Source organism: Numida meleagris, chromosome 11, assembly GCF_002078875.1.
Source record: "Numida meleagris isolate 19003 breed g44 Domestic line chromosome 11, NumMel1.0, whole genome shotgun sequence".
In the NCBI taxonomy this organism is placed as follows: domain Eukaryota; kingdom Metazoa; phylum Chordata; class Aves; order Galliformes; family Numididae; genus Numida; species Numida meleagris.
Window position 1 is genome coordinate 3388468 of NC_034419.1, and position 26528 is coordinate 3414995.

Consider the following 26528-nt stretch of genomic DNA (forward strand, 5'->3'; position numbering starts at 1 on the left):
ATAGCTGTTGATGACCAAGTTGAAAACTAGTATTCTGTAGCTGAGGACTTGCTCTGTCAAAGTGTTATTGTGCTCTTAGTATCTGTTGTAGTTTCCAGTGAAATAAATGGAAGGCAGTACTTCAGGAGAGACCCGTGTGGATTTACTTCTGCTTTGTTATTCTGAGATTTGATTGAGTTGCAGTTTTAAAGTTGTCACCCTTGGTTTGTAATTCATAGACATCTCAGTTTTTTCACTTACTTTTAATTCACCTTGTTTTTAATAGTATTTTCTTATCTTTATTTAGAACAAGGGTAATAAAAATAACTCTAGTTAATGGAAATCTTTGGTTTCAGTCTCATGTTCTTGTTTCTCTGTCCTGTTGCTGATTTTGTTTTCTTCTTTGTTCATTAGCTTTTCTCCAGGAGAAAATAAGTATGATTACAATATGCTATTTTCTTTTGAAGACACACAGCTTGTTGAATGTTAGTAGATAGGATTTTGTGCAAACTTTGTAAGCAGTGTTATAGCAACTTTATGGTTTTTAAGAGATTTTTCCATTTGTAAAATTTTCATGTATTTGTCAATTTTTCTGATTGCCACATTCAGTTTATGCGTGTTATAGATTACACTTGGAAAAACTAGTAGTTAGCTTGTGTTATAGTGTTTTACTGTCTTTAGTATTTAGCTTGCTTTTTTAGTTATCTGTTTTCTAATGTAATTTCTTTTTGCCTTAGGGTAGAGAATTAGTTTTGTTATGATGGGGTGAGGAGTCATTTGCTTAGGCTGTTGTTCTGTCAAAAGGTTATGAAACAATTAAAGTAGCCAGTCTAGAGCAGGAGGAAAATTAAAAATGTGCTATTTCTCAGAATCTCTTCCTTATAATGCTCTAAATTATGGTACCTGCATAGGTCACTCTGAAAGCAATGTCTCATTTCTGTAGAAACTACAACAGACACAAAGAGCACAATAACGCTATTTGATAGTAAATTCTCAGCTATGAAACACTTTTTCAACATAATCACCTCTATTAGATCTGCATTTTTTTTTTTTTGCTAGCAATGAACAAGAGCCTGCATGCTGCACTTGACAACCTCTGCATCAGCAGAGGTGACCTGCTGTCACCACTGTTGGAGTGCACCACTACGCAGTGCCTCCCTGTGCTCTCCCAGACTGTTTGGTCTCCCTAAATGTTCAGCAAGTGTCAATGTCAGTGGTGCAATTTTTTCTGCATGTAGGAAATGAGTTACGTGCCTGTGCTTCACATGCACTTCCATGTCAGGCACTGTTTTATCAGACTGCCCCTCTGCTGTCATCTGTCACACAGCAGCAAGATGTAATGGAATAGTGGTGGAAAGGTTCAGCCTCTACTGCCATTCCACCACCGTCTGCCTCTGACTTCATGGGCACACAAAATAAAACAGGAGGCATTTCTTTAAGGGCAGCCCTTGTATAACATGATATTAGAAGATATATATAAGGAGTTTGATGTGAGACTCGTTAGCTTAAGTGGTAGAAACCTTCACGCTTTGGTGAAGGGAATGAAGAGACTCGTGGTCTCTTCTGAATATTAGATAATGTAGATATGTGAACATAGGCATTTTGTTGTTCCCAATTCTTTGAAAGGGGCACGTTTTTATAGGTAGAACATGCAATGACATGCGTTATTCTTTGTTCTTCGTTTGCTACTCTTCAGTTGCTTGTGTTCTGCTTTGCACCGTGATGTCTATTATTTCACTTTTTGTACCAAGAAAGATTGGAAGTAGTTTCTTTACCAGTGAAGTCTGTGTGGATGAACAAATACTTCTGACGTTTCTCCAGTAGCAACCAACACCAATACTTATTACATTTCTTTGCTGTATTACAGTAAATGTAGTGGCTGTTCTTGGTACAAATATAAATTTACTTCAGTTTCCAGTTCTTATGTTCATTTTACGTTGAAGTTTTTGATTTTATCCACTGTATTTTTAATCTGCATTTTTTTCAGAATAATGTCGCTGTGCTTTTTCTTTTTCCACTCAACATGTGTTTAAAAACAGAGAATTTCAGCCATCATTTATGCCTCTGACTCCATGAAATTTTCTCAGATGTGATACTTGAGAGGCTCTGTAGCAGGTACCAATCATTTACCAAGCAGTACTTTCAGACCAGAGCTATTATTCATAATTAAAAAATCACAGGTGAAAAGATACCTTTGTAGCATTTTATTTTGTGTTGCTGGTGTGTGTTTTCTTGTTTCTTAATTTTTTAAGACTATTATGTTTTTTGTAAGATTGCTACCATCTGTGCTGTAATTTTCTGTGAACAATACTTGTGATGAGGTAGACAGCTGGGGACAGCAGTACTTGCGGTTGTTGCTTGTTGCGGTTGTGATCTTGTTTCAGAGGATGGGTGGTCATCTGTTTTTTTGAGAATGTTGAGAGAGGAATTTCATGTGGAAGATATATACATTAATATATTTTGAGATACTGATAAACATTTTAAATGGAGTGGAGATAAAAATGCTAGAAGAAAATGTGTTAACACAATATCACGGATCATCATAATGGTCATACCTTATTTTTGGAGTTGTAAATGGCTGAAACTGATTTTTGCCTTATTTCTACTTTATTCCTTTATTTCTGTGTTATTTAATTTACGGAATATTGCATATACTTGATTTCTGGCCATTTAAATAAAAATCTACATCTTTCCCATTATGTTCCACTGCTATATTTATAATATTTTGTGTATTGGTAAAAAGCTAATTTAACATGCATTCTTCCGGTAGGATAAATCTAGTACGTGTAACTTTGGCTGAATACTAACTGTACACGAAGTATTGTCAATGGAGAGAAAACACCAAGGTCAACTGTGTCTTGATCACTTACAATCCCAAATGGCAAGCCAGGAAGTTTCCATCTGGTTTACACCAGGGTGTTGTGTCACCGGAGTGGATGTATCATCTTTCTTGTTGAGGGTTCTGCTGATTTAAGCATTGTCATTGCTTTCCTTGTTGATTTTGATGTTGTCTTAAGTCTGTTAAGTTCAAAACTAAATTCTGAACTGAATTTCCTTCCTGTTATGTTTGTAAGGTACTACTAAATAAAATGTTACTTAGGCAACTGAATGTAACATCATATACAAATGTAAGACTTGCACTAATGGATGTACCAGTCCTGAAACAGTCACTTGAAATCATCAGATCTATCTGTGCAACACCAAGTGACGTTCTCCTGTGTTGAAATGGATTAGCTCAATTATCTCCTTTATCCGTTGTTGTTGAGTATTTTAACTCATTTTAGGAGAAAGTCCAAGCTAATGGAACCTTTAATTTGCTAAATGTTTGGTATTTGAAAAAAATTTGTTTGCTTTCATCTTCTTAGTTTTCCTTGTTTGACATAGCATGCTTTTTCCTTCTGCTTAAAGCATTCTAGTCCATTCTTGCCTTTTAGTGTTGTCTTTGTTATTGAAGAGTCTTCAGTTATCTTCCCAGATGATAATTACTAAGTTACTTTTTGACTGACCCACTGTAATCATTACTGTATTTCATAACTCAGTATTTTTGACTTTCTGCCCTCATGTCTTAAATTTTATGACTTAGTCATCTGCTTTTAATATTTTATGTAGAGAAATATTTCTTCAAAATCTCCTGTGGAAAGTACTACAGATGCTTTCTGGAAGCCTCTATATTCTTTGAGCGTAGCAAATATGTCAGGTCTATGGCTAAACATTTTTCCTCATGAGGCTGATTGTTAGGAACATTGAGAATAGAGAAGACAATAAATGTAGTAGACTGAAGATTAGTGAACATGTATGTGAGATGCATAGGTAGACCATTACATCCCATACTGAAATCCACACGCTCCTTTTTTAAAGCATAGTAGAGATTCAGAAATGAGGGTGGGGTGCGTGAAGAGTACTCCCTCAGATCCGAATTACATGTTGTTTACAACAAACTGTATTAACAGGAGTCAGGACTGAGAGGGTGTGGAGTTGTGTTCTTTGAATGAAATAGCAAGATTCTAGTTAAATTTCAAGAATGTTCTAGGTTATTTCTATTCTCTTCTTTTAGCAGGGTAGGGGAAGTCACTTTCAGTCTAGTGACATGTAAAAGAATCGATGTACCTTCTCTGAGAAGAGAGCTTGTTGTATTGACAGTATAATTCCAGGGTTTTAGTAGTGTGTTTTGAAGATGACAACTGAAGCTTAATGTAATTGCTATGTGAATGCTGAATTCTTTGTTCTTAAATGTGCATGGACAAATAATAAAAGGAGACATGAAGAAGCACATCTCATGTTAATGCATGCTTTAGCTGGAATCCTCTTTTTTTAGTGAATCTTGTGTTTGTGTCTCTGGCTTGTTGGAACTGAACTATAGAAGTGGTAGATGAACCTGTGGAAAGCTGATATGTCAGGGATCCTATCTGTATTCTGGAAAGCAGCGTTCTAGCTTCGGGGAGCATCTCAAAGAAGCACGCAAGTGACAGGTTAGTGAACAATTGTGTTCCAATTACTCTAGTTATTTCAATGTGTACTTAGTGGTTAAAGCAGCATATAGAAACTAGCTATTTGTTTCTGAAAATATCAGAAATAACAGTTTGCTCTAATTAAATGTAAAAAAAAAAGTTGGAAAGGTTTGAATATTAACACAATAATGTTTCTTAATTCTTTTGTTTCATTGACAAGAGATAGTGTCTCAAACATAAGTTTTCCAGATAAACTTTATAGCTGTTCAAAGCAGCTTTACTTTTCCTTGGATCAGTGGTGAGAACCCAAATGTGTTTTCCTCCACTTTTGAGGTCTGGAGACTGGATCTTTGATAATCTAGGTTATTCTCCTCAAATAGAATAGCAAAACACTATTTCATGGGCAATGAAGGGCATGCGTAATACTTATCAAGCTGTTATGGAGTACGAAGGAGAATGATTTTAGGAAGCTAATGAAGCAAACTGGTAGAAAATTAAGTTGGTGAAAGCATATAGATAGAAACGGATCCCTTTTATAAAGAAAATGGAGGAAGCACTTCTCAAAAGCTTCCTATAGTTTTGTTTAGATACCATATATGTGGCTTCAAATATTAATACTTTTTAACAGAAAATCTTCCATACTTGAGTAAAATATTGGAAGGAGAATGCAAAACAAACTTGAGTGTTAGTAATTTGTTTATGAATTTAGGCCTGTTTTTCTTCTTTCCGCATTCATCTCTTCAATCGTTCCAGTTTAAAAATAAATAAACAGAAGGGTAGGGCTTGAATTGTTTGCTGGGATGTTTTTAGAGCGCTTCCTTATCTACCTCAGCCAGAAAATCTAAAGCTAACATTTTGATGGGATTGGTTTTGAAACTGTGCATGCTGACAAAAGTAATTTTCATCAAAGTAATCTGTATATACGTTAGATACAGACACATTTATAAATAGTTTTAATATATGTATGTATATGTATACAACCGCATCATGGAAACTTTATTAGAATTGAATTCTTGGCAAAATAACTTGAGCATATCCACATCCCACAGTAGAAACTCTATAGTAAGAAGTCTCTAGTAGACCTTTCTGTTGCTGAATGCAGAAAGCAGCATTTGCTCTGACAATATATTTATGTCTGTATGAAAGATGTACTGAATTGTACTCATTGTGGCTCTGCTCCTGCGAACCTATTCATGTTTGAAATAATAAAAAAGGCATTTTGTGAGCCAAATGCTTTCATGCCAACATAACAATATTTGAAAAAGATAATCAAAGCTGTTTGTTCTGCTTTGCTGCTTTTACTTTGTCTGCGATTCAGGTCTTCATTATGAAGCAAAATGGTGTCTGAAGCGTTATCTTAGAAAGAGGTGGGGGGGACAAAAGCCTGAATCAAGTACTAGAGCACTACCAGAACTGCTTTCAGCTAGCTGAATTACTACTGGGTTTGCAGTACAAATTGTTGACTGTGTGCCATTGCTAGTCGCACTACAGACTATGGCTGTCATCTCTAGAAAAGATACATTCTGAAATCTTGATGTGTTTGTTTTTTTTGTGGCTGTTTAAAAAAAATTACTTGGACTTTTCATAAAAAAAGTGAGATTGCCTAGTTGTTATAGTACTTTGATTTAAAATCATGATACCTTCACCTTGTCCACTGACCCAGTACCATTACTTAGCCAGTGCTTCAGTAATGGTCAGCAGAACCTCTTGCAGAGCAGACCCAGAAATTCTGTAGTGTTGTTTATATGGCAGAATAGAAGTGACAGTGGAATAGTGAGAGAGCTGTTGCTAGTAGTGTAACTGTACAATATGGTTGTGGTGGTGTGGTTTGGTTTTTTCCTGTGTGTTCTGCCATCTTTTAGTCAGCTCTCAAAATAATGGATAATATGGTAATTAAAAACAAGCAGAGCATTTCCATCAAGGAAACAAAGATGCTTGTAGGAAACACTACTCCATCCTAATGTGCAAGATGTCTTCAGTTCTGATGGGTGATGAAAATATATGATGTAGAATATATTATATACATACATGTGCATACACTTAAAATGCTATTTTTCCATGAAATTTCATGCGTTGTGAGAGTCTTTGTAGCAGTAAGTACTTTAAGCTACTGACGGTTTGAATAAAACTGTTGTGATTTACATTCTTGTATCGGAGTTGAGTGCCCCTTCAAAAACTGTACGTAAGGAGGGATTATTCTGCGGGGGAGGGAAAAAAGAGAACAAAGAAGGAAAACCAAATCAAAGAGCCTTGTGCACAACTGTAACCTGCTGTCGGAGCACATTGCTTTGCAGTTTTTGAAACTGTTTTTGGAGAAAATAATATTAAAGAATAAAGATATTCAGTACTATGTCAAATACAAATATTTTTTCTTGTAGTGCTCATGTTTTCTGAAAGTGCCTTTCATGATTATGTTAACCATAGCTGAGAAAGTGGCTAAAGACATACTTAATTATGTGAGACAAGGTAATGTGAAATGCTTTGCTGGGTAATAGCCAGACAGTTCAGCAAGGTGTAGAACTGACCTTTTGCATGGCAAATACTGTCTGAGTATTTTGTACTTATTTTTATTTTTCATGTTTTCATCCTAGCAGTCTTCTAATGTTCATGTCTTTCTTCTTCTTTTCCTGGAAGATTGCAGGGGACTTCTGTAAAGTTGGACAAATAATTAATGATGTCTTGGTAAATGCTAGTTAATATTTCTGCTGATAACACCTGCTAGATTCACTTTTAATCTCAACAATCTTGTGGCGAATAGGTATTAATAATTGTAGCCAAAACTGGTTTCTTAAGCTTCACACTGGATAAATATACATGCACGAATGGCCCAAAGCCCACAGAACAGTCTGTCTTTCCAGACTGAAAGTACTGGAAACTTATTTTAGGAAAAAAGAACTTGTTATAAGATGAAAGATTCTTGTGGTCCTTACTTCAGAGTGATCCCCTGTTCATGGAAGGGGGTTGGAACTAGATGATCTTTCAGATCCTCTCCAACCTAAGTCATTCTATGATCCCAACCAATAACTGTACTTTTAAATGAAATAAAATTAGAGAGTGGGGGTGGGAATGGGATTTCTTTATTTGCTGCAGTTTCTTCCTGAAATAGACAAACTTCTTGTGATCTCAAGATGAGATGTTATGCAAAGTAAAAGCAGTGGAGACTGAGATGAGGTTTTTGATGGTGCTGCAATGCTTGCTGGACGCTAGCCCAAGGCCACATACAGTTACTTCCGGATATTGAAGAGAAACTTATTACTACATTTAGTAATTAAGCTTCATATTTCAGAAAACGAAATGGCAATTTAATTCTGTACGTTGTTTGAGGTGTGCCGTATAATGTCTGTTGAAAAGCCTGAGGCAGTAAGTGGGAAGGTGAAAATAAAAGGTGGTGGTAATGATTATATTACTGTGAAAATGGCTGTGCATTTTGCCATTAATTTTCATTAATTTGGCACTTAAGTATTAAACTACAATCTTGAGTACTTCATTTTTTGTTTTTGGCAGTCATAATAAATACAGAATTTGGTTTAACTTGGAATTTTTACCTGGGGGGAGTTTCATATTAGTTGCTGTGTTCATAGCAACCACTCTGCTTCATCTCCTGAGGGCGGCTGGGTTTTCCACAAGGTGTATGAGGCTTACCGCAAAGCGCCTGTGGGGCAGCCTGGGCCCTGCCTACAGCCCTCATGCAGCGGGCATGCTGCCTGCCAGCGCTGAACACATTTGGTTTTGTGGCCTCTTGTGTTCTGCTTTGTGTGTGTGGGAACTTACTGGGAAGCTTTAACTTCTATGGAAAACTAGAATGCTGTATACAACCTGTAACTTCTGGTTTCTTTTGGCATTCTGGTTCTTAGGGAATGTAATAACTGGGATTTTAACACAGTTGTTTGAATGGCATATTTACTCAGCTTATTAACAGATGAATGATTACTTCAGCTGAACTTTGTTCCTAGGGTATGTTTCAAAATTGCATAAAACACTTAATGATTACTATTATGGCCACTAAATCAAGATAATTTAAGTAGTAAAAGGTTGTTCTTTCAATGACTACTGCTTTTGACTGAGAAGGTATAATGTTGATGAATATGTAAATATGACACCCACATTATATCCTTTTTTCTGATTTGGAGATTGCAGTTAATATATCACTTATCTTCTGTGTTCAGTTTTTGAATTTTTCTCGAAATAGCAGATTAACTAGTAGATTAATTGCATTACTGGTATGCACTTGGCAATTCCTTTGGGTTTAGTGTGCAGTGTGTTAAACTTGGAGCCTTTTACTGTGCGTAGCAGTGCAGATGCCTGGTGTGTTCAGCCAATTTCTTGAGCCTTAGCTCTGCGTGAAATTGGAGTGCATTGCAGCTGTGCCCCTGCAGTTGTGTTGCAGTGGTGTAAATCGTGCACTGAAGCCTGGATTATGAGACTGCTCTGAGTAGGAGGGGGAGGGAAGGACCACATAGGTGAAGGAAAACCTCGTGTTTGTGTATCAAGAGGATGGAGTGGGGAATCAAAACTGTATGTGCTATTGCATATTGCTTGATTATAATCGCGCTGCTTACAGGAGGCACTGTATGAGAATGGATTGAAATGCCTTTTCAGAACTCATGCTTGTGTAGGTCAGAAATAAATTATCTCTGTGGCCCAAATTGACTAATCTATTAATGTCAAGATCTAGGATTAAAACTATATTTCATGCAGGATATTTTTCCTTATTACTTAAGAGGAAAAAGAAGTAGGTGTTGTGATTTAATTTGCTGAAATGTTTACTGGAAGAAGAGTACTATAGGAATAAATGTAAACATTTTAGTGGTGCAATGTTAAATATGAATTATTGGTCTGCTGCTGAAATACATTGGAAACAGTACATTTATAAGGCTGTCTACTACACTTTGAGAAAAATGAGGGTATTTTTCATGTGATTATGAAATAAAGCTGAGAAACGAGAGACAGCCCGAAAGTTGCATATACATCATAGAGTATGTAATAAGGGTCAGTGAAGATAAGGTAAATTAAAAGGGATTCTTCTGGATGCTCAGGATGAGCAATAATGTATTGCTGATGACTTATTTTGTTTGTTGTTTCTTCTAGAGTTCAGCCTGTAATGTCAGCTAAACGTTGAGGAACACTCTTCCTCCCTGTTGTTTCCTTTCAAGGTTTTTGTTATGGCTTTTACCCATTCCTGATTCTCAAAAGTGTATAAAATCAAGGCATTACCTTCCGTAAGTAAACATTTGTATGCATTAGTTAGATCATGAATCTGTTTCTTTTCCATGTTGGTCTTAATCACCATATTTCTGACAAACCAGTAGGACTAGATTTTTCTGGAGAGTTTTCTTGTTTCTGCTAATTTGAAATAATGAGCATCAACACCATGTGGCTGACAATGGTGATTTTTTTTTGTGATGAAATCCACCTCCACCATCTCTTCTGTAGGCAAACTTTGCAGTGAATTGGAAAAGAGAGCAACACCGATAACTTCCTGTAGAAATGTAGGCTTCTTATTTTTTTTGACATATTAAACTAATTGCTGCTCTTCAGGTTGTTTTTGTACACTGGCTTCAATGAGCTGAGTTATGTTTTCTTCAAGAGAAGGAGGGCTACTATCTACTAGAGAAACTTCAATTCCTTTCAAAGTGTTTTCATTTTCTTCAAAGTGACTTTGGTAAGCCTCCGAGTTGCTGTGTGATGCTAAAGGCTCTTATCTGGCAGCCTGTTTTCAGCAATGCAGTATGATTTTATACAGCATTCTTAGATGATGCCTTCTTCTGTCTTCATTTCTTTCTGCCAGACACAGTCTTCGATACCAAACAATAGAGTATGGGCAGGAAAATCAAGTCACTTGGTTTGTTACACTGAAATGAAAATGTTATTTATTCTATGTCGGCGCCATTTGTAAAACTAGAGATTAGGTCCCTTAAATACCCATTCATAGAGGTGTTTGTAGCATTTTTAATCACACTATAAGTTGTTTGCTATAATGAATTTGCTTATATATCTCGTGCTGAAAAGGACATTTTTTTGTTGTTGGTCTTCTGTGAAGTAGATAATGAGCTGAGAAATTGTTTTTAAAAATTGAACAAAAACAGCAACAAAATCTGTCTACTTGATAAACCTGCAGTTCATGTGTTGTCAGGCTAATGACTGTACTACTTGCTAATATTATATAGTTACGCTAAAATGTCCTTCATTTAAACAGATTCACTTGCCAGGAAGAACTGGTTCAGAAGGAATAAATGGACTATTGCTCCTGAGGTGTTGCTTACTGTAAAAACAACTGGGGAACTCTCCTTCCCCCTCCTGTGCTCTCTTCCAGCCTTCATCATTCTAGTTATTAAAAAAAAAGTAATAATATCATCATTGACAACCTCACCAGCATTTCAAATTACCTAGACTTGAGTTAGAGTGGTAGGAGCTGATAAGCAATTCTGGAGATCTGCCAACAAAATGATCTGATTTTTAATTTTTTTCCTCCATCTGCTGTACACATGCTGTCTCTGTGCTAGATAAAGGCCTTCCCCCACAGATCAATTATCTTTGCCCTGGAGAGATGGTGCCAAATCTATTATTTTTTTCCCATTTCCTTTGCCAGTGGAAGCAAGTATAGTAGTCAGAAAAGCAATCTATTTTTGAAATGTATTTTTAATAAATTCATCCATCTTATTATTTTAAGGGGATATTTACTTAATGTTCCATTTATTTCTGACTGACCTCTTTAATGTTAGCTCTTTCTGAAACATTCATCAAAATACACTGAATGCTATTAAAAAGATTTCATACTTCCTTTACTGTGCACTGTGATCATGCTACCACACTTGTAGGGATGTGCTGAGGGCATTTGACATTAGAATGTCAGTGTTTATAAATAGAGGTCAAGTAATCTTTTAGAAATTCTTTTTCTGAAATGGGAATTAGTTGTCAAGGTGACGAAGTGCTGCAGAGAAAGAAGTGTGGTTGATTGCCTTTATTGCTTTCTTTGTGGAAGAACCAAGCCCCATTTTCTTTGTAGTTCTATAGATGTCTTAGGATATTTTTCCTCAGGAGAACCTGTTTGTTTTTTTGATACAGTCAGGTTTCCTGGTATGCCTTTGCACTTGATGGAAGAAAATATAAATTGCATTGCATGTAACTTGTCATACTAAATGGCTGAAATATTCACTAGTGAAGCAATTTTTAAGTTGTTTTCATTTTTCCCCTCTACCAAGAAATAAAAGTGTGGCTTTAGTTGCTGTAATATGGTAATGTTGACCTTTTACTGACCACTAGACAATCAAACTTCTTTCCGTGATTGAAATGGAGGCAAGCTCTGCAGCAGCAGTATTTGCTACTTGTGTTAGGAACCTTGAGCCTGCTGCCAGCATCGCAGTCTAGGTGGGGGAGGTTGCAGATGTATGCAGCATATATACAGACTTGCATAGATGTGTATTCCACTCAGTAGGAAAAAAATAACTGTGATTCCCTTGTGCTTTGACAGATATCAGTTGATTTTATTCTGTTGTCATTAAGCTTATGTTTCAGTGGACCACATTAAGCCAAAATTTTGTTGCGCATGAAACAAGAATTGAGAACAGCTGCTGGTAGTCCTCCATGAACTAGAGTGAAAGTGGAGTGTTAAATCCAAAATGGCAGTATGCTGCTCCCCGAAACATAGTGACTATTAATAAGGTTGCCATTTCCCATCTCATCTGAGAGGATGTGCTCTGGATCATGCCTGCAGCTTGTGATGAAGCTACTAGAAAGTTCCTGCTTGAGCAACAGTAGTTGTAGTGCAGGGACATGGCTCTAGATTGTGCCCTACAGCACTTTTGGTTGACTTCTCATCACTGAGTTTTAGGGACAGGATGTTTAGAAGATATGCAAGAAACTGAGTTATGCCATCTATCCTAACTAGATGTTGCATAGATCTCGGCTTGTATTTGTATTGCATTCTTTTTTACTAAAAGCTGCCATTATACAGCAGTTTTTACACTTTGCCATTTAAAATATACTCAAATTATTTTGACTGTTAAAGACTCCTCTTATTCCTAGCGCAGAGGAATCTGTAATTAAGATCTTCAATCTCAGAATCGGGAGTTTTGTATGATGTAGTGTTATGGCTTCGTATTATTCTGGTAACTAAGTAGATGCATGCATGTAAGTATCACACAATCACAGAATTGTAGGGGTTGGAAGGGACCTCTAGCAATCAACAAGTCCAGTGCCCCTGCAAAGCAGGCTCCCTACAGCAGGTTGCACAGGTAGGTGTCCAGGTGGGTCTTGAATATCTCCAGAGAAGGAGAATCCACAACCTCCCTGGGCAGCCTGCTCCAGTGCTCCGTCACCCTCGCTGTGAAGAAGTTCCCCTGCATATTGGTGCAGAGCTTCCTATGCTCAAGCTTATGGCCATTTCCCCTTGTCCTGTCCCCACAGACTGCTGAAAAGAGGCTAGCTATGTCTCTTTGACTCCCACACTTAAGACTGTTTATAAACATTAATCAGATCCCCTCTGAGTCGTCTTTTCTCAAGGCTGAACTTCACTATATTTTAAATGGCAAAGTGTAAAAACTGCTATATAATGGCAGCTTTTAGTGAAAAGGATGCAATACAAATACAGGTCACTCAGCCTTTCCTCATAGGGGAGATGTTCCAGGTCCTTTATCATTGTGGCCCTCTGCTGGACTCTCTCCAGGAGATCCCTGTCTTTTTTTATACTGGGAAGCCCGGAACTGGACACAGTGCTCCAGGTGAGGCTTGACCAGGGCAGAGTAGGGGGAAGGATCACCTCCCTTGACCTGCTGGCCACGCTCCTTTTAATGCACCCCAGGATCCCATTGGCCTTCTTGGCCATCAGGGCACGCTGCTGGCTCCAGTAACATGGATTCTCTCTGATATTTAGTAAAGAGTGGTTTACAATACATAGAGGTTATGTATTCTCACTGAATGAAGTGGGAAATTGAATGTAGTGTAGTGTGGTCTTTAGTGGGTATCTTCTGAAGTTTGATTACAACTACACATTGTCTTTTCTTGCTTTTGTCTGTCCTGAGGGAATATTTTGAATGTGCTTCTGCTTCTCCTCTTTTGTCTTAATGGATGGTACATACTGTACTGCCTTCTGTGTTCAGAAAAACAGGTGATGAGGAATGGCTCTGCTCATCCTGCCTACACAGCCATTTGTTTTAATTAAAATTCAGCTGACTCTCTCTGCTTTCTGTATGATTTGTGTAAATGACTGACTTTAATTTGACCTCCTGGAATATGAAGGGATTTCAGACTTCAGTTAACTGTTTTAAGTTGTGGTTTTTATTGAAATATGTGAGGAATGGGAACTGATGAAACATTTCTATTGCAGGAGCACCTGTTTGAGCTCAGAGCTGGGTGTGACAGGTCTCAGCATCTTGGAAGCGTAAAATGAAAATAGTGTTAGATTTGTAGTAGTTAAGGAGCTATCTGGCATGAAGGCAGCCATTTAATTATGCCTATGGTAATTATAAGTCTAAACTTGATATAATTTTAGCAAGATAGTCTTCTACTGAAGTCCTCAAGCTGTGTTCTCTGGGAACTTGAAGCACATGACTTTTGAATACTATTTCAGCTACTGCTTCCAGCATGCAGCACTCCAGGAGTCATTTTAAAGACTGACCCTGTGTAGATTGTGCTGACCTTGAAGATAAAAGGGCTGAAGTGTAATGCCAGCTCTGCGAAGAGAGAGGCGGGGACTTCAGGTGAGCTGAAACCTTGTGGTGACTGAGTGAATTGATAGAGGGGAATGCCTTAAGCAATCCTCAGACTTGGTGAAGATAGGTAGGATAGCTTCTGTTTATTAAGAACTTTACGGAAGTAATTCAGTGAGCCGGACCTGCTTAGTGCCATTCAGCATCAAGGCAGCTGAAGATCTTCAGGTAAAGGTGCAGAAGAGGTCAGAATGACTTGTAGCTCCAGACTGTGAAGCCTACTGGTTACAAATGCATGTGCTCAGGAAATGCTGAAAGTGGAGAAGAGAGACTGTGACTGATAATTTTTGAAAGGGTAAGGACACTAACGTAAAAATATTCCTTTCTTTTTAAATATTGAGTAGCTAATAAAGCTCCTAAAACAGGAGTAAAAGGGTGCATTCCTACACGAAAAGATAATGTCTTTCTTTCTCTAATGATTTTTTTTGGTATGTTGAGATGGTCCTGCCTCTGCAAGAAGGAAGACTGAAATTGCAAGCTATTTCTCTTTTAAAGAGAGAGGATGTTTTAAAGTGGGAGGATGTAGAAAAGAATTGAAACTCTTGGGAGCTTAGTGAAGGTGAAGAATTAAATAGCAGATTCCAGTAAGAGTAAGGAGTTGTGACCTTAATCAACTAGATATCAGCCTGGTAGGAAACTATTGAATCTAGAAGGATTTCACTCTGGGGGGGAGGTGGTACTTAAACACAGAAACCAAACAAAAAACCCTACCAATACAGGAGAAAAAAAAAAACCTGAAGCCCCAAAATACAAACATCACCCCCCCCCGAAAAACCCCACAAAGAAAACCAACCCCCAAACCCAACAAACCAATGACCAAATAACCCATGCTGGTTTCTTTTAACTACTGATAAAGGTGGTTGTTATAGGTTTTTAAATTTTTCTTATCCAAGTGTGATGGGGATGGTAGAAGAGTTTTCCAGCTGTGACTGTCTTTAGAGATAAGCAAGTAGACTTGACCCTCTCTAGTCAGAGAACAATAGAACTCATTGGTTGCTGTCGAATGTACTCTGAAAAGTACAGTGAAAAGGTTTTGAGAAATCTTTCTCATACTGAAAGGAGACAAAACTGTTGGATACCAATGTAAAGAAGTGCAAATAGCATAGAAACAAGACAGTTTTAGGACATTTGCATAGGTGTTTGGTCACTTGAATATCAAAGAAACCAAACTGTGGGAGAAGAGTCTAATCCATTTGTGTATTTACATACTCTGTTATGTGTTTGTAGTGAGAGGCAAAGGTGTTGTAGGTTGTATTAAGATGACAGCAGTGAACCATAAGCTGAATGAATGTAATAGTAGGTGTGAGGGAACACAGTGTGTAATGTTCCTTAATGGGACGGATGTTTAAAGCAATCAAGGCTCCCAGGTTAATTGTCAGGATATATCCTTGATTTAGTTCTTCAAAATGAAGAACAAAACACAAGTGCTGAAAATTCTCTCTAAACCTTTTCTGTGCCTGTTTACAAGGCACTGGCTCTGAGACGTGCTGAGTCAGAGTAAGTGCGAGAAAACAGGTAAAATGTTTGGTGCTAGAGCATGGAGAACTTCTGGGACTGTCTCAGCAAAAGAACAGATTGTAATCAGTAAAATGTAGTGAGTAACCTCAGTCTTTTGCCACTCTTCAATTCTGTTTAATGCCAGCAACAAATGCCATAAATATATGAACATAAATAGTGAGACTGTGGCAAGAGCCCTCTCAAGGGCTCCAAGCTGTTAACCACAAGAAACTCAGCTCGCTGTGCTTGATCTGTTTTCCAGTTCCTGCTGGTCTGTGATGACAGCATATATACTGTTGTGCTGGAAAGGAGCACTGCAGTGATGGAAGCAGGTTCCAGGTTGCTTAGTATGTGAAACAATGACTGCTTATTATCATCAAGCAAATGGGAAAGCTTTTGAGAGCAATTGGTTTAAACAGATTGCATTTGTTTGCCCATGTGTACCACTGCCATATGCCAGAAGGAAGTTCAACTGTGTAGTAATCTCTGCTTTTTCAGTTAGATGTGTTTATGCTGTACTTGAGTTTTCAAATAGTTTCCTTAGAGCTTACCAGACACTTCAGAAAAACTACTTGATGTATAGTTGTCCTTATTGTTCTCTGGACTGTACAGACATGTTTGCGGGCATGTACTTCTCTTAGTTAAAGAAACAGAAATGTGTGGTTTCTGTATAACAATACCTGTGGTATTCTTGTTGACAGTGTTTTTTTAAGTATCCAGTGTGATAGATGTGTGTGGATAATGTTTTATTGAAATACTTCAGGGAGGTACTTGGAATACAAAACCCTTTTTAAGTATAGCTTCATTCTTTAATTTTAAAGCAGTCACATGCAACTTGTCGTATCATAGGTATTATTGTTTTGAAACAGTGAGGCGATGAAATCTGATGATTGCCTTATTTTGACCCAGCTTATCTTCTGCTTGAGAGTGTTTCAGATTCAATGAAAAGTAAATGTTTATAACAGCATAGAGGAATGTCATTTCTGTGAGCGTTGTGGTTTTCCTCAGTCCTTCTCGTGTTGGATCTGATTGACCACCTCTAGTCTGCAGAAATTCTCTTGATGAGAGTTCCTTGTCTGCTGAAGAGCTGATAGTGTAAACCATTCTATGTTAATTAAGAGCATCTAAACCAACATTTTAGGAGCGTACTAGGTCAGATATGATTCTTCTCTTATTTTCACCGGTCTTTTTTTTTTTAAGGATTGTAAAACAGTTCCACCCTCCAGTGACTTTTTTTCACTATTTCTTTCCCATGCATTAATGTATTAGGTGAGATCATCAAGATCTTACAGATTTCCCAGGTAATAAAATAGGTTTAAATTCCTTTCTGTTGAATATTAAACCTTCTAATAGAATTTAGAATTATTTTTAGGACGGACTGGAACCTACTGTTTTTTATATGAAAGGAAGCTTTCTCTTTCCAGAAACGTATTTTACATACTTCCCTTACATAAACATGAAGTGCAAATCAGAAGTTATAATTTGAGCTGCTTCTAATAGGCATTAAAATACAGGGGTGATGGAAGTTAGACAGTAAATGCGTATATAGATGTTAACATGAAGGTTTTTGACACTTCTATTACCTTTGTTTTCCACTGTTTTTTGAAGTTTTTCTGCAGTACAGCAGTGAAGCCTGAGTTGCTATTACTGTGCACAGGTTAGAAAAAGCTTGATGTCATCAGAGTACTGGGCTAATACTACCAGCATCTTGGATTTCGACAGAATGAGCAGTGACAGGGTTAGAGATGGTGGTTCTTCAGTGAACAGTAGAGGGATTGGTTCATCTGACTAGGGAAATACTGACACAATTTCTATCTTGTTGCTTATATTTCCAGTTATAATGAAAAAAAGATGCTTTCAATTAGATTATGCTGTAGGAGTTAATTTACTGGATGTGTGCTTAGCTCAGTTCTAAAAAAGATCATTCCAGCATGTGAAAACTTTCTACCATTTTAGTTATCAAAATTGAGATGGTGGTCAAGATTCCACACCGAAGATTCTTTTAATGTGATTCATTAAAATAACTTGAGGAGGTTTCTTTCTTTCAGTTTGTGAAAAATGTTTGTTAACTTTCTTCAATTTTTGTCATTCTATTTCAGTAAGATTCCTTTAGTACTGCCTCTTCTTTTTGTCACTAACAAATGATCTTCAGAAAATGGGCGGGGGGGAAGTGTCTGTAGTCTGTCTTCACTTTTCCAACTTTGTGTTTGGTAATTTTAAGTTACGTAACAAACTCAGCAACTGTTGAATGTTACAGATGGATGATCTTGCCTGAGCAAACAAGATGTAATGGGAAATCTCCGTACTTGAGATTCACTGGCATCATTGTGTTCTTGTAATGAATTTGTGTGGCGTCTTCTACATGAGGAAGAACAATGAAAATCATGAGTTTGGGTAGAATTGTCCCAAACCAGTGTGTTGGAGAAAATAGCAAACATTGAGGCTAGCTGGAATCATGACTGTTTAATGCGTGGTAGTTATTTCTTCTATTAGTACAACTGTAGCAGGATTACGGGATAACAGGTAAACTTTAATATGTGCTCTCATTCTGTACTGGCCAACTCTAGTGATCTGCTTTGGGTTAAATCAGCAGCTCTCAGACGCAGTTGTGTACTTGCCAGCAGTAGTGGGAAACTGGGTTAAAGTGCATGAGGTTCTATATGGTTTGTCTCACAAGTTACAGTTACGTACGTGTCTTTGAGCCTATCCATACTGATAAGCTGTTCTGTACATCTGCAAAACTTTATCTGCAGATTGACAGTAGATGCATAGTTTCCATAAAGTGTAACAGATTGTGAATGTACTTATGCTCTGGTGTGGGGTGTCTATAAATATTTCATGCTTTATGTGAGATCATAAGCCTTTGTTATTTTAAGGCATTGCTGTCTTGGCTAATACATCAGCAACTCAATGATATTATTCTTCTAACTTATATTTCAAGATCTTTCTCTTTCTTGACAGATCTAAAGGTCAGGCAGGAGAGGCTCACCTGGAGGAAGAAGCTACAATAACATTTTCAAATGTGTTATTACTATCAAAACATTAATTTCCAGAGTTAGCATAAAATCAAGGTGATTAAATAACTATGCATTCTTATTCCTTACACTTTATGTGGCTTCAATGAAATTGATTTGGTATGTTAATGCAGTCAGTCATTTCTATGGGAAGTCTTATCAAAAATTGAAAGCCTTGTCTAAATATTATTGTTACTGTTTATTTTCCTTTACAAGACTGATGAATCATGCATTTAAAACTATTTTTCTTGGAAGTTAGAATTCTGCTCATCTTGCGTATGTTTTAGGAAAACAGTGCTTGATCCAGTAAACATCTTCCTACTTGGAATTTCCTAATGTGTTTTGTGCTTTTCCTCTGTAAGGCCATGTATCCTTTTCCTAAGGTGACATAAACATTACTGTAATGACTGCAGTTAAGTAATTTGTCATGCCAAATTTATTTTCAAAAATGCAGGATTGTGTTTATTCTCTTTCTGAATGCCACAGCACTGTTCTTGCGTGCTTGAAAGTGTTTTGTCTTGTGGTTTGCACAAAGCATCCTGCAGTCCTTTCCCAGTTAGAACTAATTTAGCAGTCGATGTATCCCTCTACTACATCTAAGTCTGGCTCCAAACTTGTGTGAAGGAACATATTTATGTGGCTTTTTTTCTAGGGAGTGTATAAAGGGGAAAAGTTCCTTGCCTTTCTTGACAGTCTTGTCAGATTCACGTTTCCCCTCTTGCTTTACTGGAGCCCATTTCCCTTTGTAAGCCCAAGTGACATCTAGTACATGCTTAGAGATGCAGACTGTGGTTTTGATGAAAATTTTTTGGCATATGATAGTATTTGACTATTGCAGGGTGAAAGGCCAGCAATATTTTGCTAGGAGAGTCATGAACATAGACATATTTCCTTGCCTTCTGACAAAGCTGCGGAGTTGCAGGGTTTAAATTTTGGCTTTGTGTTTTGCTTAAATTTATTTAAATTGTCTTCCTTGTTATCAGTGCAATTAAGAGGGGCTTTATTGCATTTAAATACACTTTTCACAGGTTAATAGAATGTTATTGTAATGTGTCAAATATTAGTTGTTTGATTGTAGTGCTAGGCTTTGTGTAACTTGTATTTGTGTGTAATTTGTAGCGGATTCTTTGCATTCAGTCTGGTGTGTGGCTTTGTCCTCTTGCTTTACTGTTCAGGTGGAAGACTGTTTGCTTTCACTCACTTTGCTTTGCTGGGATGTGAAGAAGTACGATTCATGAGAAGTGCTTCCTTTCTAAGAAAAGTGGATTTACTTAGTTTTAGATTCATCTTAATGTAGTTTCTATCTGTTAATAATTGAATTGCCACTTTTTCTCTGATTTATCTGCTATTATGGTCAAGTGGGATGTGGTCTGTGAAGTCAATTTTTACCCTGCTCTGCTTAGTGGTGTAAGTTTGAATATCTGAGCTATTAATGCAACTTACATTGCATGACTTGATTTCTTCTAGGCATCTGTCTGGACGGTTACAGCTTGTATTCAGTTAGGTACTGGGTGACTTTTACCTAAGAATCTGCATGAGTGCGGGATTGGGCGAGAAAGCAGGTATCCACAGTAGAAAGCTTGAGCAAATGTATTTATTTATTAACAGACTCTTGTCAGGTATTGCCTTCATACCAGTTTCTGTATCTACTTGGGAAGATACACCTTTTTTGATTCCTTCTACAGATTGTTTAGGAGTTGCTACAGTTGCATAAGCCACGAATGAATCCACTGTTTGTGCTGTATTCGAGAAAAATATTTTTAAGGTCTTTTTAAATTAGGGGGAAAATAATTATTTTTATCATAAAATCACTGTTAATGACTTCCTTTCTCCATAGAAATCTGCAGACTAAAATGCTCTAACAGATAAATCATATTTTTGGAAAGAGATTTTCTTCATTTATTAATTGCTGATGCTACAATTCTCAATTTGCAGTTCATCCTCTTAAAAAGTCTGCTGAAGTTGGCCATTGCTTTCTAATATGTAGTGAGTACCTGATGGTTGTACAAAAGTTGAAATCCATTCTAGCGGATTTAACGTTTTAACAAAACACTCAAGGTGTATTTTATGTTACAGTTCTTTAAATTGCATGTGATAAGCACTTCATTTGTGATGGCATGTCACGTTCACTATATCTAACCTGGAAATAGTTGATGTCTAGCTAGCATAAATTCCATATCCAAGGAACCAGCAAGAAATACCTTAGTGAATATTCAAAACTTCTAAAGATAGAGTCCCAAACCTGACATAAACCACAAATGCTGTGTCTTAAGGAATCTCAAAAGTTGAGGAGATTCTTGTATCTTAACTTTGTTATAAAGAGCCTGGAGCTCTTTGTACACTTAAACACTGGAACTGAGTTCCAACCTATTTGACCTAAATTGATTTTTAAGTGGAGATTACTGTCTGAGATAGTAACTATGAATTTAGTGAGTTTGTATTTAATATGAATTGAGTAAATGATGTTGCACTGCCACTGATAGAAATATTTGCCTTGAGGTTAACTGATAACTTTAAAATAGTGGTTTGAATTCTCATTTTTTCCTTGAGATCCCAGCTTCATACCTAGTAACAGTTATGCCTGAGTATGACAGTACAGTCTTCCTTTCTTATATTGAAGGCATCTAATCAGACAGTTAATAAACCTATTACAATTAAAAAATATTCCATTGTATTTAATAAATGACTTCTAATTAATGTATGATGATAAAGAGGACTATAAACTGTATATTTGGAAGTCAGATGCGTGAGTGCAGGCTAGGGTGAGAAGGCAGATATCTCTGATTTTTGACTTGACAAATTGTCCAAAGTGCTAAACATTAGTTAAATATCTGCAGCTGTATCTCATTGCTGGGAGAGTTTAGGTGTTGAACCTGTACTATCTTGACAGGTCCACTTCTAAATGCTTTTGTATGTAAGTTAACTGCATTGCAGTAGTGCTCTTTCCTGAAATTTGTCTGTTGGGCAGTTTGTCTCAGTTAAGAATAAGACCTGTGGTCTGGAATGGTCTGTAAATACTATCTGCACTTCTAGAAGTATTTTTCTTGATAGACGTTAGTGATATAAGCAAGTGAATAGTTCTGACCTGTCAGTCTAAAGAACTGCTAACCTTCCTGAGCTGACAGCACTAACTTTATTGAGTACCTGAGCCCCTATTTTCTCTGCTTGTGGCAAAGTCAGGGTAAATTCTCTGGTGCTGGCCAGTGATAAATTTCAGGGTTAAATCAAGCTATGTCTTTGTTTTAAAGATTGATGATTCATCTAAAAAAACTTAATTGTGTGTTAGTCACAGATTGCTGGGACCTTTTGTAGTGGAGCCCAATTGTGAGTTACTGCAGGACAATATTCCTAACAAAAGAAATCTTGTGTTTGTGTTAGCTCACTGAAAGAAGAAACTTTAGTTTCTTATGGTCAAAATAATGTAAATAAGTGCAAGTTTATTAATGTTTGCCACAAGGCAAAGTTAACGTATTGAAACATGTCATTGGTAGTGTATTATTTTGAGTTAAACAGTGATTTGCTTTGAAATCAAGTTCCTCAGTTTTGGTTCTCTACAAGGTGTTTATCATCTTCATAAAACCATTCTCTCAATAAAATGAGTGGAGGTAGTAATTGGGAGCACTGTCTGGTAAAAACAGAACAATCTTTATCGGCCTATAAAGAAGGTAAGTGAGAGAAAAATATCAGAGGGTTTGGAGTAAGTTGAAGCATGTAATACCACTTATTTTTTTCTTAGCATATCCAGGAGAGTCTATCTGTAGTCAAATCCTTCTGTAATTTCAAAATAGTAGTGCATACTTGACGAAGAAAGGAACTTGCTAGAAAACACTTCCATAATTTAAATGAATTTGACTTGGGTAGGCCTGATGGAAAATGCATCTTGACTATTTAAGAAATTCTCTGAAGTAACATATGATTTACTGCAATTTGACATAGAGAGTATATTAGAAGGAAACTACCCAGGGAATTGGATGGCATGTGTGGGAATCAATTCTGCTTTTCTTTGTAGAAAGTTGTGGTTTAACAGTGGGAAGCAGGAGAGAATCGGGGGCAGGGGAGGAGAACAACTCGTGGGTGGAGATAAAACTACTTACTACTATAGAGAACAGGAAGAGGATAATAGTTATGAGTGTATATATATGAATGCATATAACATAATGACGTATAAGCAGTAGCTCACTAGCTGTTGACCAAAGCTCAGCTAACTCTCCAAGCAGTGGAAGAGAGAGAGATGAGCTCCCACCTCCTCGAGAACTCCTGAGCAATGTCCTATGATATGGAACATCCCTTTAGCCAGTTTAAGTCAGCTGTCCTAGTTCTGTTCCCTCCCAACTCCTTTGATCCCTCACTGAGGATGGCCTTGGTTCTCTACAGCACTACTTAACAGCAACTATAAACACTGGTGTATACTCAGTGTTGTTTTTCTCCTAGAACCAAAACATGGCATCATACCAGACGCTCTGAAGAAAACAGCTGAAACTAAGACAGATGTTAAAGAGGGCCTAACATGATATTGGCCAGAAGAAAGTTGTTTAAAAAAAAAATAGGTTTGAATGTATATTGAGGGCAGGCTTAATTAAACACTTGACCGGTATTACTAAGAACTTAAATGCTGTACTGCTAACTGGAGTGCCAGAAAAAGGGAATCAAACAAATGTTGCATCTGTAGGCATTTGACACCATCTCTTATGACGCTTTCGGAAGAAAAATCCACTCTAGGTGAAATGACCACAAAACAGTTACTTATTACCAAGGAAATGACCCATTTAAAAGATATCCAATGTTACCAGTTATTCACTGCATAATTGAGATGGATCATAAGAATACGTCTTGGGCCCGATTCTCTTATTCTAGTATTTTTGCTAATATCTTGATGCTGTAACAGAAAAACACTGAAGATCCGGTATAAAGGGGGATGCAGGCATTTTTGAGGACAGCACCAGATGTAAAATTATTGTTTACAAGTAGATAATTAATAGCATTGAAGAATAAGTAAAAAAGAAATTACTAATAACAATTAAAAAAATTAGAGATAAAGTAATTAGTAGGCAGAGAGGAGATTTAGGTGAGGATGGGATGTGGAATTATAGAGGGATGCAGGCAGAACAGTGTTCTTGTTAAATTTTTAACCTTTAGTGTTTGGAGTTACCTTTTATAAAATGCACCAGCTCTAAGCTTGCCTGTGGAGCTCATGAAGGACCACTTAGCTAGCTAACCATTTTGGGTAAATTGAACTTTGAAAATGTGGAAGAGAAGGAAAAGCTAAGGAAAGATTGTAGGGAGTATAGTGCCTACAAGAATGTTGTGTTTGGGAAAAGTGATGGGGGGGAAAATGAAGGAACTGGAAATGAAAACTATCAGCTGGCAATGTAATTTTCTAAACACATGGACTGTGAAAAGATGTTGATCCGTTGTTCCTTGTGATCTAGAAAGCATAGCACAAGAAATCATCTTTGAATGAGTTTCCAAAGATTTAAGTGGGGTAGTGGTGGGGGGAATTGCTGAAGAACACGTCAGGAGTTGAAGGTGTAGGCAGCCTGTGAAGGCTGTGTAAAAGATTGTAACTGGGACTAGAGGCACATCATCAGGCATTCTTTTTAAGTCTGCTATAATCTTCTCAAGCTGTAGGAAAAAATACTGAGCTTCCTTCTAGCCTGCTGTCTTTTTCAGGTATAAGAAAATTTCACTTCATGCTTCCTGTACCTCTTCAGTTTACACAGCCTTAGTAAAGTGATTTAAGTCATGGGATCTGTTGAGATCCATTGATGGGTTCTGAGGGAACTAGTGGATGAAGTTGTCAAGCTGCTATCCATCATATTTGAAAGGTTATGGCACTCTGGTGAAGTTCCCACTGTTTGGAAAAGGAGAAACATTACCCCCATTTTCACAAAGTGGGGGGGGGGGGGGGGGGAATATCCAGGGAGCTGCAGGCTAGTCAGTCTCACCTCTGTAGCTGGCAAGATCATGGAGCAGACTTTACTGAAGGCCCTACTGAGGTGTGTAGAAAATGAAGATGAGGTTGTTGGTGGTAACCCCAAGGGCAAGTCATGCCTGACAACCTCAATGGCATTTTATGATGGATTTACAGCCTCACTGGGTAAAGGAAGAGTGACTGATGGTCATCTACTTGGACTTGTAATGCAGGACAGCACCAAATGCTTTGCACATCCTGGTTGCCAAATTGGATAAAAATGGATTTGATGGATGGACCACTTGCTGGGTAAGGAATCAGCTGGATAGGTGCACTCAGGGTTGCAGACAGTGGCTCAATGTCCAAGTGGAGACTGGTGATGAGTGGCGTTCCTCAGGAATCAGAGCTGGGACTGGTGTTATTTAACATCTTCATAGGTGACATGAACAGTGGGATCGAGTGCACCTTTGTCAAATTTGCAGATGACACCAAACTGAGTGGTGCAGTTGATGTATAGAGGGCAGGGATGCTATCCAGAGGGACCTGGACAGGCTTGAGAGGTGGGCCCATGCCAACCTCATGAAGTTGGCCAAGGCCAAGTGCAAGGTCCTGTATGTGGTTTGGGGCAATCCCAAGCATGGATACAGGCTGGGCCAAGAATGACTTGAGAACGGCCCTGAGCAGAAGGATTTGGGAGTGTTGGTTGATGAAAGGTTCAACATGAGCTGTCAGTGTGTGCTTGCAGCCCAGAAGATCAACCATATCCTGGGTTACATCAAGAGAAGCATGACCAGCAGGTCATGGGAGGTGATTCTGCCCCTCTACTTTGCTCTCGTGAGACCCCCCATGGAGTACTATGTCCAGTTCTGGGGCCCCTAGCACAAGAAGGACATGGATTTATTGAAGCAGGTCCAGAGGAGATAATCACAAAGATGATCAGAGGGCTGGAGCACCTCCCTTATGAGGACAGGCTGAGAGAGCTGGGGCTGTTCGGCCTGAAGAAGAGAAGACTCTGGGGGGGATCTTATAGCGGCCTTTCTAGTACCTGACAGGGGACCTACAGAAAAGCTGGGGAGGGACTTTTAAAAAGGGCAGGTAGTGACAGGATGAGAGGAAATGGTTTTAAACTGGAAAAGGGTAGATTTAGACTAGATATTGGGAAGAAATTCTTTACTGTAAGGGCGGTGAGACACTGGAACTGGTTGCCCAGCAAGGTTGTCAATGCCCTCTCCCTGGAAGCTTTCGAGGCCAGGCTTGGATAGGGCTTTGAGCAACCTGGTCTAGAGGGAGGTGTCCCTGCCTATAACAGGGGGTTGGAACTAGATGATCGTCAAGGTCCCGTCCAATCCAAACCATTCTATGAAGTGAAAATCATAGAATATCCTGAGCTGGAAGGAACTAATAAGGATCATCAAGTCCAGCTCTTGGCTCCAGTCTGGACCACACAAATCCAAACCCTCTTGTCCGAGGGCGTTATCCAAATTCTTCTCTGGCGGCTTGGGGCCTTGACCACTGCCCTGGGAGCTTGTTCCATGCATGTCACCCTCTGGTGAGGAATTTCTTCCTGGTATGTGGCCTGACCTACTCTGGTGCTGCTGTATACTATTCCCTCAGATCCTGTTGCTGTCACCAGAAACAAGAGATTAGCGCGTGCTTCTCTGCTCAGAGTCATGAGTCCTTCTCTCAGTCTCTTCTAGGATGAACCAACAAAAGGACCTCAGCTGCTCTTCCCTGGTCTTCCCTGTAGACCCTCCTCTGTCTTTGTAGTCCTTTGGATGCTCTTGTCTATCTCTATGCTGGACACTTTGTCCTGAAGGATTCTGAGAGATACAGTACTGAAAGCTTTTTTGAAAAGATAGTAATGAAAAAACCTCATCTGGCTTTTCTTGATCAACTAGATGGTGAATGTTGTTGTAATAGGAAATAAAGTCGGACAAGCTGGACTTTACCTTCATGAATGTGTGTTGGCCGT

The 26528-nt window shown here is 38.1% G+C and overlaps 1 long non-coding RNA gene across 2 annotated transcripts in view; it reads left to right on the plus strand.

Annotated features, from left to right (window-relative positions):
- LOC110404993 overlaps positions 1-26528 on the plus strand; it is a 68512-nt gene that overhangs the window by 14767 nt on the left and 27217 nt on the right. The gene's annotated exons all lie outside the window — the stretch shown is intronic.